The sequence below is a fragment of the Pistacia vera genome, unplaced genomic scaffold (assembly GCF_008641045.1).
Source record: "Pistacia vera cultivar Batoury unplaced genomic scaffold, PisVer_v2 Contig622, whole genome shotgun sequence".
NCBI classification, from domain to species: Eukaryota; Viridiplantae; Streptophyta; class Magnoliopsida; order Sapindales; family Anacardiaceae; genus Pistacia; species Pistacia vera.
In genome coordinates this window covers 281,981-299,634 of record NW_022196471.1, presented here as the reverse complement: position 1 = coordinate 299,634, position 17,654 = coordinate 281,981, and the positions used below count along the sequence as shown (strand labels likewise).

At 36.3% G+C, this 17,654-nt stretch overlaps 1 long non-coding RNA gene across 1 annotated transcript; it reads right to left on the bottom strand.

Moving 5' to 3' along the window:
• Positions 1-14,867: 14,867 nt before the first annotated feature.
• Positions 14,868-15,162, bottom strand: LOC116110990. Its single transcript, XR_004124987.1, has 2 exons — positions 14,999-15,162; positions 14,868-14,912 (listed from the first exon to the last, which is right to left on the bottom strand). It is a non-coding gene; the product is annotated as an uncharacterized LOC116110990 (long non-coding RNA).
• Positions 15,163-17,654: the final 2,492 nt, after the last annotated feature.

The window sequence follows — 17,654 nt, the reverse complement described above, 5'->3', positions numbered from 1 at the left end:
GTGACCATACACCCCCAGGCCTAAACCTCCATTCATTACTGATAATGCCACTTGTCAATTTTGTCTGTCTTAAACTTTAGGTTGTGCGGGAATTCAAACGTCCTGATGGTATGACTGAAAAGGATATTGATGCAGCTGGAGATGGTAAGTGTTGTTAATGATATTCTGATGAAGATAATTTTGTGTATTCATAAAAGAAAGGGCATTCTGATCTCATTTATGTTGTGTTTGTTGTACATGACATATATTTTCTATAATAATGCTTATGCCTTCTTTCCTATCTTTTGGTGATGTTTTGGTGATCTTGGATTTGCTTCCAGATGAGTCACTGTTTGAAGCTGGTGTTGCTCGTGAGGTATATTGTGATTAATTTGCTGTCTATTCTCCTGTACGTACGTATTATAAGAATAGTAGTAGAGAGCAGGTGTTACATTTTTGGTACCAGAGCAAAGATTTTGGGATTTGACAGTGTGCCATTCTCGCCGCCATGATGTTCCGTAGCCGACCGTTGTCAGTTAAGTCTTTCCTTGCTTAAAGTGTTATTTGAGTTGTTTAATGTGGTTGTCTTGTAAATGAGATACAAGACCTGAGTATGAGGTAAGAAGGCAGTGAGTACAGGGAAACTTACTTCCCCGAGTTGAATTAGAAGGAATTGAAACCCCTTCCAAGTGCGACCTACTACAAGAGAAAGAGAAAGGTCGATACCTTAGACGGTATAGAATTGGATTGAGTTGATTCATGGGTTCCTAAGTTTTTATCAGCCGTTAGAGTTTAAAAATACAACGGACCCGTTGGTAGTAAAAGAATGGTTTAGCCCGTTGAGTGTATAATAGACCGGAAGAAGATCCGGTATACCAGTCTCTTGACTGAGAGGGATGCCCGAGTTTTGTAGGCATTAATGGAGGATACCCACGATGGTTTGGTCATGATTTGAGAAGAGTTTAGAAGATGGTTGAAGTTGAGAACAGTTGGTAAGGTTCATAAGAAGGTACAAGAGTTTATTAGTTTTAGTAAGGATTAAGTACAGTGAAGAGTGGGCAGTGAGAGTTAACTCCCTTGTAAGGTTTGTACTTGGAATAGTGAGTACTCCGGAGTTGAGAAAAGACAAGTGGTCCATGGGCTAAAATTAGAGGGAACAGAACCCCCTTGAGCTTAGAATAAAGTTTAAGAGAAGGGAAGACTTATTCAGGAAAGTTCGTAGTGATTCATGAAAGAGAGTTAACAATTGATTAGATAGTATCCTTTGCCCTACGTGGATATTTTTGGGCATGAGTTCCCTAAAGGAGATATGGAGTAGAGGTTGATTGCCGAGGGAAGAGTGAGATTCAATCATAATATCATTTCCAGAATTACAACGGGCCATTAGTTTAGTATGTTGAGCAGTAGGGTGAAAGTTAGAGAGATGTTAAGAAAAGGGGTGTTCTGAACAGATAGTCTATGTGGTGCTAAGTAGTGATGTCTCATAATCAGAGATGCAGAGTGTGCCAGTAGTCTGAGAATTTTTAGAGGTATTTCTGAAAGGGTTATCGGGCTTACCTCTGAAAAGAGCAATTGAGTTTAGTGTTGAATTGGCACCGGGGACAGCACCGATTGCTAAAATCCCTCATCTAGTGGCCTCAGCCGAGCTTCAAGAATTGAAGAAGCAACTTCAAGAGTTGTTAGATAAATGTCTTATCCAACCGAGTCATCCTCCCTAGGGAGCTTCGATCTTGTTTGTAGAGAAGAAAGAAGGGTCATTACGGAGGTGTATTGATTACAGAGAAATGAATAAGTGACAGTGGAGACTAATGCCCGTTACCATGGACAGATGATCTTTAGACCAGTTAAGGAGTACAATAGTATTTTCCAAGAGTGATTGGAGGTCGGGTTATCATCAGGGTGTTTCTTAATTGTCTTGCTCAGTTATAGTACTCTTTACCCTGAAGTTCGGAGGCTTTACTTTTATGGTGTCCAGAGTAAGATCTACACCGACCCTAAGAGTTTAACTAATCTCCTTACTTAGAGGGAGTTGAGTATAAGGAGATGGTTAGAGCTAGATCAAAAGTATGAAGATTGAGATCATTTCAGTAAGGATTGCCATGTTAAGAATTCAGCTTACAAATAAGATGGCTTTTTACGAGACTTGGTATGGTAGACTATGTTGAACTCCATTGTACTGAAATGTGTGGGCAAGAAAGATGAGTTAAATACAGTTCTTGGGCTAGAAATGACTCAGGAATTGATCGAAGAGATAAAGTTAATCAGAAATAGAATAAGTCAAGCCCAAGCGAAATAGAAAAGTTTGACAGATTTGAAGAGAAAAGATAATGAGTTCAGAATGGGTGTTAGAGTGTTTTTAAGACTTTTCCCCCTACAATCGGGTGACAAGTTTAATAGCAAAGAAAAGTTAGCATTGAGGTACAGAAGTCCATTTGAGATATTATAATGAGTGGGAAAGGTGCCTGATACTACCCCCTAATATGGACAAGAGTATATAATGTGTTTTATTTTTCGATGCTTCGAAAGTATATAAGGGATCCCTCCCATGTTTTGAGTATTGAGTATGAAGATTAGGAATCCTAAGTTTGAGGGGTGTCCAGTTTAAATATTAGACAGAGAGATCAAGGAGCTCCAAAACAAGAATTTCCCTCTAGTGAAAGTACGGGAGGTAAAGCAAAGTGTGTAGAACCGTTACTCGGGGTTGTTCATTTGAATTTCGGGGATGAAATTCTTTGGGGGGGGGGGGGGGGGAGGGGAGAGAATTGTAATGCCTCACTTAAGATACGTAGCCATTGTTTATGGTATGGCCTAAAGGGTTACTGAAGTGCCTAAATGAGTTTGTATATTGTTCATGTTGTTTGGTTGGCCCGGTTGAGTTTATGTTTTGGGTTTGATTGAGTGTTTACCCTGGAATTGATCAAGACTTAGCAGATTTTGGAGTTGCAGTCTTCATCAGGGCGAAGAATAGTCATCGCCGCGGCGACGTTGCTTTGTGTATGGCGGTGTCAGTTCTGTAATTCTTCGCTGGGGCGACAGAGAATCCTTCGCCGCGGCGAAGGGCCGGCTGAATTTTTGTTTGAATTTCTAGAGAATTCTTTCCTAAGGGCAAAATGACCATTCTACCCCTAATTAGCAGGAAAAGTGGTGAGTAAAATGCAAGGAAATTTCATGGAGAATAGGTTAGTGTGGGGGTGTGAGTGTAATGAATCAAAGGATAAAGGTGGAATTTTTAAGAAAGAGTAAGGGCAAAATGGGAAAGAGTGTTTATTATATTAGCTAATAAGAGTTTAGTTCTCTAAACCCCTTCATTTCACCCATTTCCACTGCCTCTTCATCTCTCATTTTCTCTCAATTCCTCACTCAATCTTCCAAGGGATTTTTGAGAGTTTTGAGTCGGGATTTGACAAAGATTTGATCCTAAGCAAGAAGAGGTAAGAATCTCTACTCTAGATATGAGTTTTATTTATGTAAGGGTTAAGTTCTTACTAAGTTTATGCTTAGGAAATAAGGGAAAGCTAAGGTTCAACAAGAGTAGAGAGTTTTAGTGAAGACTACTCAAGTATGAGGTAAGTAAATCCAACTCAAGCTAAAGTTTAAGAAATTCTTGAGTAGAGATTTATTTATGTATGTATATATGATGCTTGTTGAGAAATTGAGTAGAGATACTACTTGTTGAGAAATTGAGTTGAGAAGAGTATTTATGTTATGTTTGTTGGATATTTCCTTTATGGGAAGTGTTGATGTGTGATGAGTTTGAGATGAAGTTGGAGGAGATTGAGTAGATATTTTGGGAGTGTTCTTCTATGACAGGAACCATGTTCATAGAAGGGAGTTTCCTCCCATTTTGGATGGTTAAAAAGAGAAGGAGAGTTGTAGTTAAAGAAGAGTTTTTGTATGCACATGAGTTGCTTGATGAAATGCCTAAGTGAAAACATGTTACCAAACTGCCCTGTCACAGCCGTGACGTTCTGAGTGATTTTTGGGTATCTTACGGATTGAACTGGGTTTAGACCAGAACATAAAAGTTATAGCCCTGTCTCTAAGCTTTAAAACGAGACAAAAATTGTATCAATCCGATATGTATAACTCAAGTTATGCCTTTTTGAGTGTGACCTGCGCAGAACTACTGTCTTTGATGCAACATTGCATATTGGCATTTCCTAAGTGCATTATTGAGCATGAGCCATCCATGTGCATTAATTGTGCATTGAGAAGTAGCTTAAGAAAGAGTAGAGAACTTTGTGAATAGACTACTCTAAGAGTTAAGCTATACTATGAGGATTAGCTTGAGGAAGAGATGAATATTAGATTGAGCAAGAATAGAGAATTTTGAGTCTAAGCTATACTATGAGTAATAGTTTGAGTGAGAAAGAGTAGAAAATGTTGCAACTATAAGAGTAAAGAGAATGAGAACACTCCAATAGTAAAGAGAAAGAGAGATTGAGCACTAGCGAATAAAAGAGAGAAAAGTGCTAAAGAAGAGAATATAGTAGGTTGTGCGATGGGGAACCCGTGAGTGATGAGTAAAGTCACGAGAGTGGGTGCTTTGTGATCCCCAGCCGTGCCTCCGGTCAGATGAGGTCGTGACCGTCACGAAGAGTGGAACATGAGGTTCCAACCGTGCCTCTAGTAAGATGGGGCCATGACATTCAGAGAGAGAGAGAGAATACACTCACGTGGCCAAGGATTCCAAATCCATGCATGACCGAGTCAGATCGGCAGAGAATGAGTAGAAGTCATGAAGAGTGGATTGGTGCTTTGTGATCTCCACCAGCCGTGCCTGCAGTAAGATGAGGGCATGACACATAGGTGAGGAAGAATGAGCAAACATGAGAAAGAATAAAGAGAGACAATGAGTAGGGTTACGAAGAGTGGGATGAGTACCCAACCGTGCCTCCAGTAAGATGAGGCCGTGACCTACAACAGAAAGTTAACAGAAAAGAGTTATGAGAAAGAGAGACAGAAAGAGAATCAATAGAAGTCACGTAGAGCAGGAGAAGTCCTGGCCGTGCTTCCGGTAAGATGGGGCCGTGACATTCAAAGACCGAGTTAGTAGAAATGAACTATGTGAAATGAGAATGAGATAATAGAGAGAGAATTAAAGAATGAGAAAGCTTGAGAAAGAATGAGATAGAAAGAGAGAGAGTATGAGAAAGAATGAGAGAGTTTGAGCTAGTAAGAATAGAGAGTAGAAGAAAGAAACATGCAGTTCTTTTGCATTAGTTGCATGTACATCTCATACATGCATGCACCACGATTTTTTCCATGGTTAGTGAGAGTATGACAAGAATAAGAAAGAGAACCATGATTTTCCTTCATGGTGAGTATGATGAGAACAAGAGAGAACCATGATTTTCCTTCATGGTGAGTAAGAATAAGAGAAGAAGAAAAGAGAATAGGAACAGAGAGAAAGAATGAATAAAAAGAGCAGAACAGAGTTAAAGGAGAATAAAAGTATTAGAAAGAAAGAGAAAAACAGTGAGAATTAGAAATAGAAGAACGATAGAGTAAGGAAAGAACCAAAAAATGAGTTGTGGGGACAGGTAATAAAGTATTTATTTACTGAGCATTGTTGTGCTCACCCCGTTGTTCTTCCCTGTTTTGTAGGAAATAGGAGCAGCAGTCTGATGGACGTCGAGGAGCGGGGAGTATTGGCACCACTGTCCACCAGCTATGATATTTTGTATTAATTAGAAAGTTTTTAATACATAGTCTTTTGTATTTGTAAAGTTTTATATTTTATGAGTAAAGAAAATTTGAGCCCACTATCTTTCATACGCTATGTGTATCTATAATTTATATAGTATGTATTATAAGAATAGTAGTAGAGAGCAGCTGTTACATGATGTAAACGTATCGCTTAAGTGATAACCATATAGATAAGCCTACATTACTTAAGCGATAAACGACGTTGCCTAAACGATCCAGTAAATTTCCTTCTTTCTCCTGAATCTTGTGATGTTCTAAATGTACCATGTTAATGTTAACGTTAGTAATCTTTTTAAATTACCTTAATATATGTTGATGTAATTATGTTGTAAAATAATCCTTCTCAAATATAAGATTGCTTAAGCGATGAGCATATAGGTAAGCCTACATTGCTTAAGCGATAAACAACATCACTTAACCGATCCGGTAATTTTTTTTTGTACTTAGTGTCAAAACCGTCTTTCTAAATACCAGATCGCTTAAGTGATGTAAACATATCGCTTAAGCGATAAGCATATAGATGAGCCTACATCGCTTAAGTGATCCGGTAAATTTGTTTTGTACTTCCTTCTCAAATACCAGATCGCTTAAGCGATAAGCATATAGATAAGCCTACATCGCTTAAGTGATAAACAATGTTACTTAAACGATCCAATAAATTTCCTTCTTTTCTCCAGAATCTCATGATGTTCTAAATGTCCCAGGTTAACGTTAACGTTATTAATCTTTTTAAATTGCCTTAATATGTATTGATGTCATTAGGTTGTAAAATAATCATTCTCAAATACAAGATCGCCTAAGGGATGCAAACATATCGCTTAAGCGATAAGCATATAGGTAAGCCTACATTGCTTAAGCGATAAACAACGTCACTTAAGCGATCCGGTAAATTTGTGTTGTACTTAGTGTCAAAATCATCCTTCTAAAAAACCAGATCGCTTAAGTGATGTAAACATATCACTTAAGCGATAAGCATATAGACAAGCCTACATTGCTTAAGCGATCAGGTAATTTTTTTTTTGTACTTAGTGTCAAAATCATCATTCTCAAATACTAGATCGCTTAAGCGATGTAAACATATCGCTTAAGAGATAAGCTTACATCGCTTAAGCGATAAGTTTACATTGTGTAAGCGATCTTGTAAATATGTGTTGTACTTGGGTTGTCAAACAATCCTTCTCAAATACAAGATTGCTTAAGCGATAATCATATAGATAAGCCAATCGCTTAACCAATAAACGACATCACTTAAGCGACTTGGCACATTTGTATTGTACTTTGTGTCAAAATCATCATTTTTAAATACAATATTGCTTAAGCGATGCATACATGTCGATTAAGAGATAAGCTTACATTGCTTAATCAATAAGCTCGCATTGCTTAAGCGATCTTGTAAATATGTGTTGTACTTAAGTTGTCAAATAATCTTTCTTAAATACAAGATCGCTTAAGCAATGTAAATATATCGCTTAAGAGATAAGCTTATAGATAAGTTCACATCGCTTAAATGATAAGTTCACATCGCTTAAGCGATCTTGTAAATATGTGTTGTACTTAGTGTCAAAATAATCCTTCTCAAATACAAGATCACTTACGCAATGTAAACATATCACTTAAGAGATAAGCTTACATCGCTTAAGCGATAAGTTCACATTGCTTAAGCGATCTTGTAAATATGTGTTATACTTAGTGTAATAAGTTTAATTTACAAATCTATTTGTAAATTACCCATGGTTTTTGACATTTAACAATTGCCATATACTAACTTGGCAAAAATAAAGCGATTCTACAACACAAACATACAACCTAGAAAGCTATGAGCGGGCCAAAAAGATGTATAATAAAAACACCCATTGTTTTATGATAAAAGTCAAACAAGTTACACAATCACAAGTGTTTCCCTATAGAAATAGCCTTACAATAAATAAACCCATAAAATGCAAAGCATTTATTGATTTAAAAGGGCATTTGCATAGTCGCTTAAGAGATACATCAAATCGCTTAAGTGATATATGAGATCTACAAAATCTTTATTCGAAGCTATTTTTCTTGATTTGCACCTAATCGATTCTGGCAATTGTGTTTCTTGTTACCAAGTTGCTTGTAAATTGAGCACTTTTCTTTTTCTGAGGAATCTTACAGGCTGACGGAATACGCTTAACTCTTTTTCTCCATTTTTCTGTCTTCGCGAATGGCGAATGAATAATAATGTCAAGCAACTCTCGTTGCACCACCCATTGCTTTTCTGGAGGAACTGGATATGTCATTTCTAAATAAGCTAGCATGTAGTATCTTGTCGTATAGAGAGGGGAGCAAAGTTCCTCGTAAATTATTGAACCATAATTTGGCTTGCGTTATTGTTTGAGTGCTGCTAGTGCATGAGGACATGGTAAATGTTGAATGTCAAGGACTTTAGTTACAACTGTAAGTTTTACTAACAAGGTTAACTAAGGCATTCACACCATAGTCGTGCACGGTGAACTGCTAAGCATTGGGAGGATAGGCAAACAGTACAATTGAAAGTTCAATATATTCTCGCAATAATTTTAGATGACGGAACTAGGATTGTGGTAAAATTATCTGACTCCATACGATGCTCATGGAATCAGCATGATAATGTCCTCTGTATTGCATCAAAAAAGGCAATAATTGGAAACTCCGTTTCTGTTAACAACTTTGAATTTATGGACTCCGCTATGTTTGTGGTCACGACATCGAACCTTCTTCTAAGAAAATAAGCTCTACTCCATCGCTTGAAACCAACTTGATGCTCAAGATACATAGCAGTCTTATCATCGTTAATTCAGATTTGACAAAAATGTTCCTTTAACTCATCAACTCAATAAGCTTTTGCTGCCACATAGTATGTCTAAAGGAGGCCACCACACTTAAAATTTTGTTATATGTTCTCACCAAGGTGCCTTATACATAATCCGTAATGTGCTAGAGGGTAAATAGTGTCAATCCCCTTCTTTATAGAGTTGTGCCTATCGGATGTTATGCACAACTAATCACTGTTAGACACTATCTTAACTAATTACTAAAAAAACCAAGTCCACGACTTGCCGTTCTCAGAGTCAACCACACTCCATGCAATGAGATATGTGTGATTCTTATAGTCCTATGCAGTGGCAACCAACAATGTACCTCCAAACTTTCCCGTTAAAAAGAAATCATCAATAGCCAAGATCTTTCTCATGTTTCGAAAACCTCTTATGGTAGTTTCATAAGCAACCAAAAAAAAAAAAAAAAAAAAAAAAAAACAAATTTGAACCTCATATTCTTTTCCCACTTCAAAGCTATCTCGCAGCCTTCGTTTGTCAACTCAAGGATATAATGATACGCTTTTAGTACTGTGTACCCATGCTCTAGTGTGCTCCTCACAAAATTTTGTGCATATTGTCTTCCTTTCCAACATTTCTAGCAACTGACATCATACTCAACTCTGTGCACACATAATTCTGAATATCTTTAGGAGATGGACCTTTCCAATCAACAAACTGACTTTTCACGAATTGTCCAATAACATTAGCGGAGGCTTGTCGATGATGGCCTGAAATATGTTCCAACCCACATGTGTGCTCACGGGTATATATGCTAACAATAAATTTCTCAAATTCCATGTACCTTCTACAATAAACTTGCCACCTATAGTTTCGGTTACGACATTCAATCGTTACTATCGATGAATTAGACTTTTTAGTGATGAACTCAAAATTATCTTTCACGGCAACAAGTTTTAGCTTCTTGACCACTTCCTCCTTGTTGTCAAATAAATACCGTACGTGTAAGTCTGAACCATCAGTAAACACATGAGATGCTTGCACTACCAACTACAGTTGCCACCTCTAAATCTACAAGAATTTCTATAGTGTTTCTTCCTCACAAACTGCAACTACTGCATGATCTATATTTATAGGAATCGATCTCTTTATCTACGGGAACATGTACAGTTTCCTCCTCGTCCACAATATTATTTTGCCCCTCATGAACAACCTCTTATACAATGTCCTCCTCACCACCTAAATCACCGTCTACTCCTAATTTCTTAACAAAGAATTCAATGCCCTTGTAGTTGAAATTAAAACCAACATTCTCCGCACCAACTTGCTCATTCTCCCCTTCATTTGAACTAACTTCAAACAGTTTATCCACAACAAAAACCCATAAAATCGACCTCGAACCATTATCGTCCACATCAAACATGTATAACTTTAGACCTTCATCCAACTTTAATACAACATGGGGTACCTTGTAATGTAGAGGCACTCTACTTAAAATGTACTTCATGATTATATCACTATGTGGGCAGCTCAACTCACCTCTTTTAATGATTTCATCAATCAACTCATCAAAAGTAACTTCTATACTCACAACAATTGGTGTAACTTCTTTGTTCTTCACATTCCAAGTCTAGCAACTTTTGTCCTCCACCCGCTTACCAAAATATTCAACACCCAAAATAACTTGTCCCATGTCTAATAATAGTCAAATACCTACAATACAAGAAAAAAAAATTATTAAGGGTTGATAGATTTAAAGGGGCATCTGTAGAGTCGCTTAAAGCGATATACTAGACCGCTTAAGCAATAAATCAGATATGGAATCCTTCATCAAAGTTATTTTTCTTTATTTGCACCTAATAGACTCTGGCAATTGCTACCACCCCCAACTACCCACAATGCAGGAAAATCATCAAAAATATTAATTCCTTTCAACTTGCATTACATTAAAGACAACCCAAAATCAAAATCAAAATCAAAACCAAAACCAAAACCAAAACCAAAACCAAACCCAAACCCAAACCCAAACCCAAACCCAAACCCAAACCCAAACCCAAACCCAAACCCAAACCCAATCCCAATCCATTAAATCTTAGTGGATAAAAATCTAAAATACCAAGAGGAGTAACACCAACCTGACCGAAATGTTAAGAGGAGGAGGAGCTGGAACTTCACCGACTATTATCAAAATATCTCTTTCTTTGGGTAACAAGGAAGAAGAAGTTGTAGAGGAAGAGTAGAAGGAGGAGGAGGAGGAAGTGGGCTTTGGTTTTGCTGAGAAGAATAATAAAGAGGGAGGCAGGTCATTAATGGCGGGTGGGAGGGCAGCAAATTCTTTGTTTTGGTTTGGGTTTCTTTGCAAAATTTTGTGTTTTTGGGGACAAAAAAATATTTAAAAAATAAGTATTAATTAAGCCTAATTTAAACATCATTAGTGATTAATTAACCTTGATAAAAAATATAGCCATTTAGTAAAGAGTTTCAAACTTCATGGCCTTTTAATTAAATCCAAACTTAAAATGATTTTTTAATAATTTGGCCCGGGAGAGCGATGGGAGAGAAGAAGAAGAAGTGTTTTAACTTGAATAGGATTGGAAAATTAGAAAACAAGTCCCAGCAGGGGTGTGCAAAACCAGATACCCGAATCAGTTATGGATTTGGCTAACCTGAATAGAAAATACGGGTTAGGTTATAACGGTATCCGGTAACCAAATCGATTTGAGAATTACTTGGTTTTGAACTAAACCGAAAATTCGGTTCGATTACCAGTTACTCGGATTTTTAATCGAATTTCCAAAAAAAAATTATATGACATTAATCTTTTTGTAACTTTTCTTTTATTATCTCCAAGATGCATATATAAAATTCCCCATAATAAGATAGTGAAACTGAGATTAATAAAGAGATGAGTTAATTAGAAGCTTTTTCAGCCTATGTATATCAACCAAAAACAAACCTTTACCAACCAATATTTTTCAAATAATAACACAATAAAAAATAATAATAATTGAACTTGAAGTTTTTTAATGACAACCAAACCAAAGCACAGAGCAAGTTATGAGGTTTTATTTAAAAAAAAAAAAAAAAAAAGTAGAAACGGCAAATAATAAATAAAGAATCCTAATAGCTATTGAACTAAAAATTTCTCAAACCCATTCCTACTACAACCAATCAAGCAAATAAAAAAAACCCAAAAATTCACCACAATATACAATTAATCTAATTTGAAGGATTTGATAATAATCTCTTGTGAGATTATTTATCGCTATGAAACTTTCGTTTCTTGCTATCACTTGAAATCTTCTTCTTCTCCTCTTTCGTACCCAGCGCATGTTATAACCCGTGGCAAAAATATATTTAGGTATCAATTTATAAAGCGGGTATCTTCATTTCTCTCTCTTTTCAAAATAAAAAATATATTTCACATGACAAAAATTAATTATATTCAATATCCCCGTATCAGCATGCATGAGAACAGATTAATGTTCAGCTATCTTTTCTTATTAAGAAACTAATTAACTGCGGTCTCACATTTATACAAAGCTAATCTGCAAGTTGCAAATTAAAACAGAATTGTAACTTCTTATAACTACTTGCTGACAACATATAATAACTATATCAAATTTTAACTTATTCAAGCTCTCATCCTCCACGCGAGTACTTATTCTGAGCTGACTTTTCGACTTGCTGTTAAGCTGATCTTCACACCGCTGCCGTTTGAGGTAAGTTGCGCCGGAAGGCCCGAACTATATTCTAAGCTTTACATTTTCGTACCCTTACTAACAGGAAGCGTGTGGCGGATTGACCAGAAAGAATTACGACAGCGCCGGTAACATCTTCGGCGTACGTACCCAACGTGCATGTATTTTGCCTTAAGCCAGTTCCAAAATTTATCCTCGAAAAGAAAACTTCTTTTAAACATTAAACGCACAACATCAAACAGAAGTGGACAGTTTTGCTTCGCTAACTCGATGACAGGTAAAGAAGCAATCAAACAAAGAAGAACACGAACCCCAAATTTTTCAACTTTGAAGACAATGAACACAGTTGTAACAAAAACTGCCATCATTGCTGCTATTGATAACTAAAGTGTTACGAGTCCCATCACCAACTTTTTAGGCAGCTTGGAAAGAAAATCTTCTTCGGCATAACGAGAAGTAAGAATAGATAAGAAGGTTAGGATTGAATAAACGGATAATACCAGAGATATTGCATCTGATATGACAAAAATTTTGAAAGAAAGTTTGTGAACAAAATGAGGCGTCCCCGACTCTTCTTTGATACCACCTGGTACTGTGAAAGCTGCAGCAAAAACCACAGTGGCAATAAGGGTTGCCACAATCATGCATGAATTTGCAGTATCCTTCATCCATTTCTCCCCCTTTTCCTTCAAATGAAGCTTTAGGAGTTTGACTTTTTTCATTTTTACCTTCCGCAACCAATGGATTCACAATCTAATTCACTTCCTATATTTAATGTTATTTAACATATTATCAATTAATGAAAAAAAAAAAAAAAATTTCTGTAAAAGAAACAAAAAGTGTTGTTAATTTACCTGAAACTAACTCCTGCTGCAGCTGAAAAGCTACTCCTGAAATAGTATCGAGCTTATTTGATGAAGGCGACATTCCAGCGTAATGCAAGATATTGTTACCCTCACCATCTTTGTACTGGTGTACTTTTTCAAGTAATTTTCTCTGAAATCGTGGGCGTACATTTTTTTTGAGCAGTTTGAAGATATCCTTCTGACTTTTCCAAACAGCATTACAAAATATCCGGCCACATGTATCTGTATCTCCGTCAACTTTGCATATCAACTCTGGATAATGACAAATAATCATGCTTAAAAGTTCGATGTTGTCTTGTGCGACAGCTACGTTTATTACTTCATCAATCCAGGTGTCACCATAATCTACATTTTTCAAAAGGAGATTAGGTAGTTCAAGTGTTTGTGGGGATAGCTTTTCATGGGCGGGCAACTTGTCGCTATCGGAAACTAATTTTAGAACTAAAATTCAAAGATGGAGAGAATCAAAAGAAACTTAGAAGGTGTTAAAGATTAAAGAGAATAACATATGTTGAAGTATCTCTTCAAAATTCCTCGTGATTTTGATTGGCCAAGTTAGGAGGCATCATAGGTGTTCCAGCCAAGATATGCAATGCTGTCTCCCTCCTTCACTCATACCCTAAATTAGCCATGGCTAACTTTTTGTGTTCCTTTGGCAACTGCAGCGCTTCATCTAGGAAACAACAACCAATTAATATCATGAATAATAAATATAGAAGGGAATTGTAAAAATATTAGGAGAAAATGAAGTTTTGGCGTCTTTAATATATTGTAAAATATAAAATTAAAATTAAATTTATTTTGTATAATAGGTGGTACTTGTGCTTATTAATAATTTTTGTTTTGATATTAATAAATTTTATTAAAATTGGTTATGAAAAGTGGTTTGTTGGGCTTATATAAACATATCCTTAGTCTACTCATATATACTTGTCAAAGATACATGCCATAATTCCAACTATAACCTTCTTGGTAAAAGTAAAGTAAATATCAGGAATAGTGCATTATGCTTACCAAACAAATCAGCTCTACTGATGAGATTGCGAATCAATTCGACTCGATCCTTTTCTGTTAATTCTGAGCTGCAACGTGAATTGGTAACATCTCATCATATCCATTTTGAATAGCCAAATCTTCTCCGGTCATATACTTTGCCAGTTTTAGGAGAACCATGTAAGAATCTGCCGCAGCTGCAACGTGAAGAGCGTTGTTGTCGTTTTCTGATATACTAGTACGTACCCAACGTGCATGTATTTTGCCTTAAGCCAGTTCCAAAATTTATCCTCGAAAAGAAAACTTCTTTTAAACATTAAACGCACAACATCAAACAGGAGTGGACAGTTTTGCTTCGCTAACTCGATGACAGGTAAAGAAGCAATCAAACAAAGAAGAACACGAACCCAAATTTTTTCAACTTTGAAGACAATGAACACAGTTGTAACAAAAACTGCCATCATTGCTGCTATTGATAACAAAAGTGTTACGAGTCCCATCACCAACTTTTTAGGCAGCTTGGAAAGAAAATCTTGTTCGGCATAACGAGAAGTAAGAATAGATAAGAAGGTTAGGATTGAATAGACGGATAATACCAGAGATATTGCATCTGATATGACAAAAATTTTGAAAGAAAGTTTGTGAGCAAAATGAGGCGTCCCCGACTCTTCTTTGATACCCCCTGGTACTGTGAAAGCTGCAGCAAAAACCACAGTGGCAATAAGGGTTGCCACAATCATGCATGAATTTGCAGTATCCTTCATCCATTTCTCCCCCTTTTCCGTCAACTGTTTGTGCTTCTCACTAAATAAAGCTTTAGGAGTTTGACTTTCTTCATTTTTAGCTTCCGCAACCAATGGATTCACAATCTTATTCACTTCCTATATTTAATGTTATTAAACATATTATCAACTAATGAAAAAAAAATTGTTTTCTGTAAAAGAAACAAAAAGTGTTGTTAATTTACCTGAAACCATAATAACTCCTGCTGCAGCTGAAAAGCTACTCCTGAAATAGTATCGAGCTTATCTGATGGAGGCGACATTCCAGCGTAATGCAAGATATTGTTACCCTCATCATCTTTGTACTGGTGTACTTTTTGAAGTAATTTTCTCTGAAATCGTGGGCCTACATTTTTTTTGAGCAGTTTGAAGATATCCTTCTGACGTTTCCAAACAGCATTACAAAATATTCGGCCACATGTATCTGTGTCTCCCTCAACTTTGCATATCAATTCTGGATAATGACAAATAATCATGCTTAAAAGTTCGATGTTGTCTTGTGCGACAGCAACATTTATTACTTCATCAATCCAGGTGCCACCATAATCTACTTTTTTCAAAAGGAGATGGAGTAGTTCAAGTGTTTGTGGGGATAGCTTTTCATGGGTGGGCAACTTGTCGCTATCGGAAACTGGTGTTGCAAAATTGATAACAGCAACAAATGTTAGAACTAAAATTCAAAGATGGAGAGAATCAAAAGAAACTTAGAAGGAGCTAAAGATTTGAGAGAATAACATATGTTGAAGTATCTCTTCAAAATTCCTTGCTGATTTTGATTGGCCAAGTTAGGAGACATCATAGGTGTTCCAGCCAAGATATGCAATGCTGTCTCCCACCTCCACTCATACCCTAAATTAGCCGTGGCTAAATTTTTGTGGTCCTCTAGCAACTGCAGCGCTTCATCTAGGAGACAACAACCAATTAATATCATGAATAATAAATATAGAAGGGAACTGTAAAAATATTAGGAGAAAATGAAATTTTGGTGTTTTTAATATATTGTAAAATATAAAATAAAAATCAAATTTATTTTGTATAATAGGTAGTACTTGTGCTTATTAATAATTTTCGTTTTGATATTAATAAATTTTATTAAAATTGGTTATGAAAAGTCGTTTGTTGGGCTTATATGGACATATCCATAGTCAACTCATATATATGTGTCAAAGATACATGCTATAATTCCAACTATAACCTTCTTGGTAAAAGTAAAGTAAATATCAGGAATAGTGCATTATGCTTACCAAACAAATCAGCTCTACTGATGAGATTGCGAATCAATTCGATGCGATCCTTTTCTGTTAATTCATCTTTGGTGACGACGGGCTGCAACGTGAATCGGTAACATCTCATCATATCCTCGGATACTTGGTAACTTTTCATTCGTTTCAAACATCAAGGCGGCAAGTCCCACCCGTGAGGATGCAGCAAGAAGACGAAAAGCAGTATAGCCATCACCATTTTGAATAGCCAAATCTTCTTCGGTGATATACTTTGCCAGTTTTAGGAGAACCATATAAGAATCTGCCGCAGCTGCAACGTGAAGAGCGTTGTTGTCGTTTTCTGATATACTAGTAGTTAAATATTTTGAAATTTTATCTGGATCTCTCTTAAAAACATTCCAATCATATGTGAGCCAATCATTACTCAGTGCAGTCCTATACAATTTCTTTATGTCTTCATTTATTCCAAGATCATCTGCAAAGGTAAAACACAAACAAATTTTATATATAAAAACTAATTCATTCAAACTGGTTTTGATGTAAATGCCTAGTCCCCAAAAATCTACACACGATCAAAATGGATTTACAACGACATTCATGATTATATTTTTTGTTAAGCCATGTACTTTTTTCGTTTTTCTTTTTTTTCTTTTCTTTATTTTCAGATAATGGTGCATCGAATTGTGTTTTATATAATTTATTATATCACCGTTCTAACTATACATCTAGATGATTCTTTAGCCCATAGTAGGCCAAAGCTCTCAAACTTTTCCAAAGATAATCCTTGGTCCTAAGATCAGCCACCATCTCACCAGATTATATAGTAGACTTTGATTTCTCCCTTCCATTATATCTTGAATATAGCCATAAGATTATAGTATGTGTCTTACCTTTGGAACTATTAGCTCCACTATTTACCAAAAAGATGACAGACTTTTATGCAAAACACATAAACATGTTATCAAGTCACCAATTGTAGGTGAGCATTAAATCTTTTAGCCATACTGTAGTACTTACAATGTTGCCACAAGATTATAATCCGGCTTTTATGGTTGACTTTGCAACACACGCTGTTTCCTATATATAAATAGTTGTTCCACCAAATAAAATATATATTACCGTGGGACTTCCATCATCTATGTCACCTGCAAAATCTGCATCAATAGTCAATAAGTTCTAGATCATTAAACCAAAACACAGTTTGATACCTTTAGTGCCTTCGGATATTCATAATCCTTTTCACAATTGCCAATGAATTACAAGGATTTGATGGATATATACTAACTCCAGCCATACTCACATGCATGAAATATATTTGGTCTTGTACTGTCATTACATACATCGGACTTCGACTGCTTGTGAAAAGAAAACTTAGTTCATTTCTTTTATTTCATTCTCATCTGCAGAACAAATATTTAGTGAGTACGTTGCCTTTATAGTTTACAAATTATCATATTAACCCGCTTGAATACAATTAGATAATTTTTTGGTCTAGATATAACTGTTGAGTTGTTGACTACTTCAGCATTAAGGGTAACGGAGACGCACTCGGGGGTCCGCTGCCCGTAAGGGGCGGGTGCCGCTCCCGGTGGCGAGGCGAGGGCAGTGCCCCTGAGCC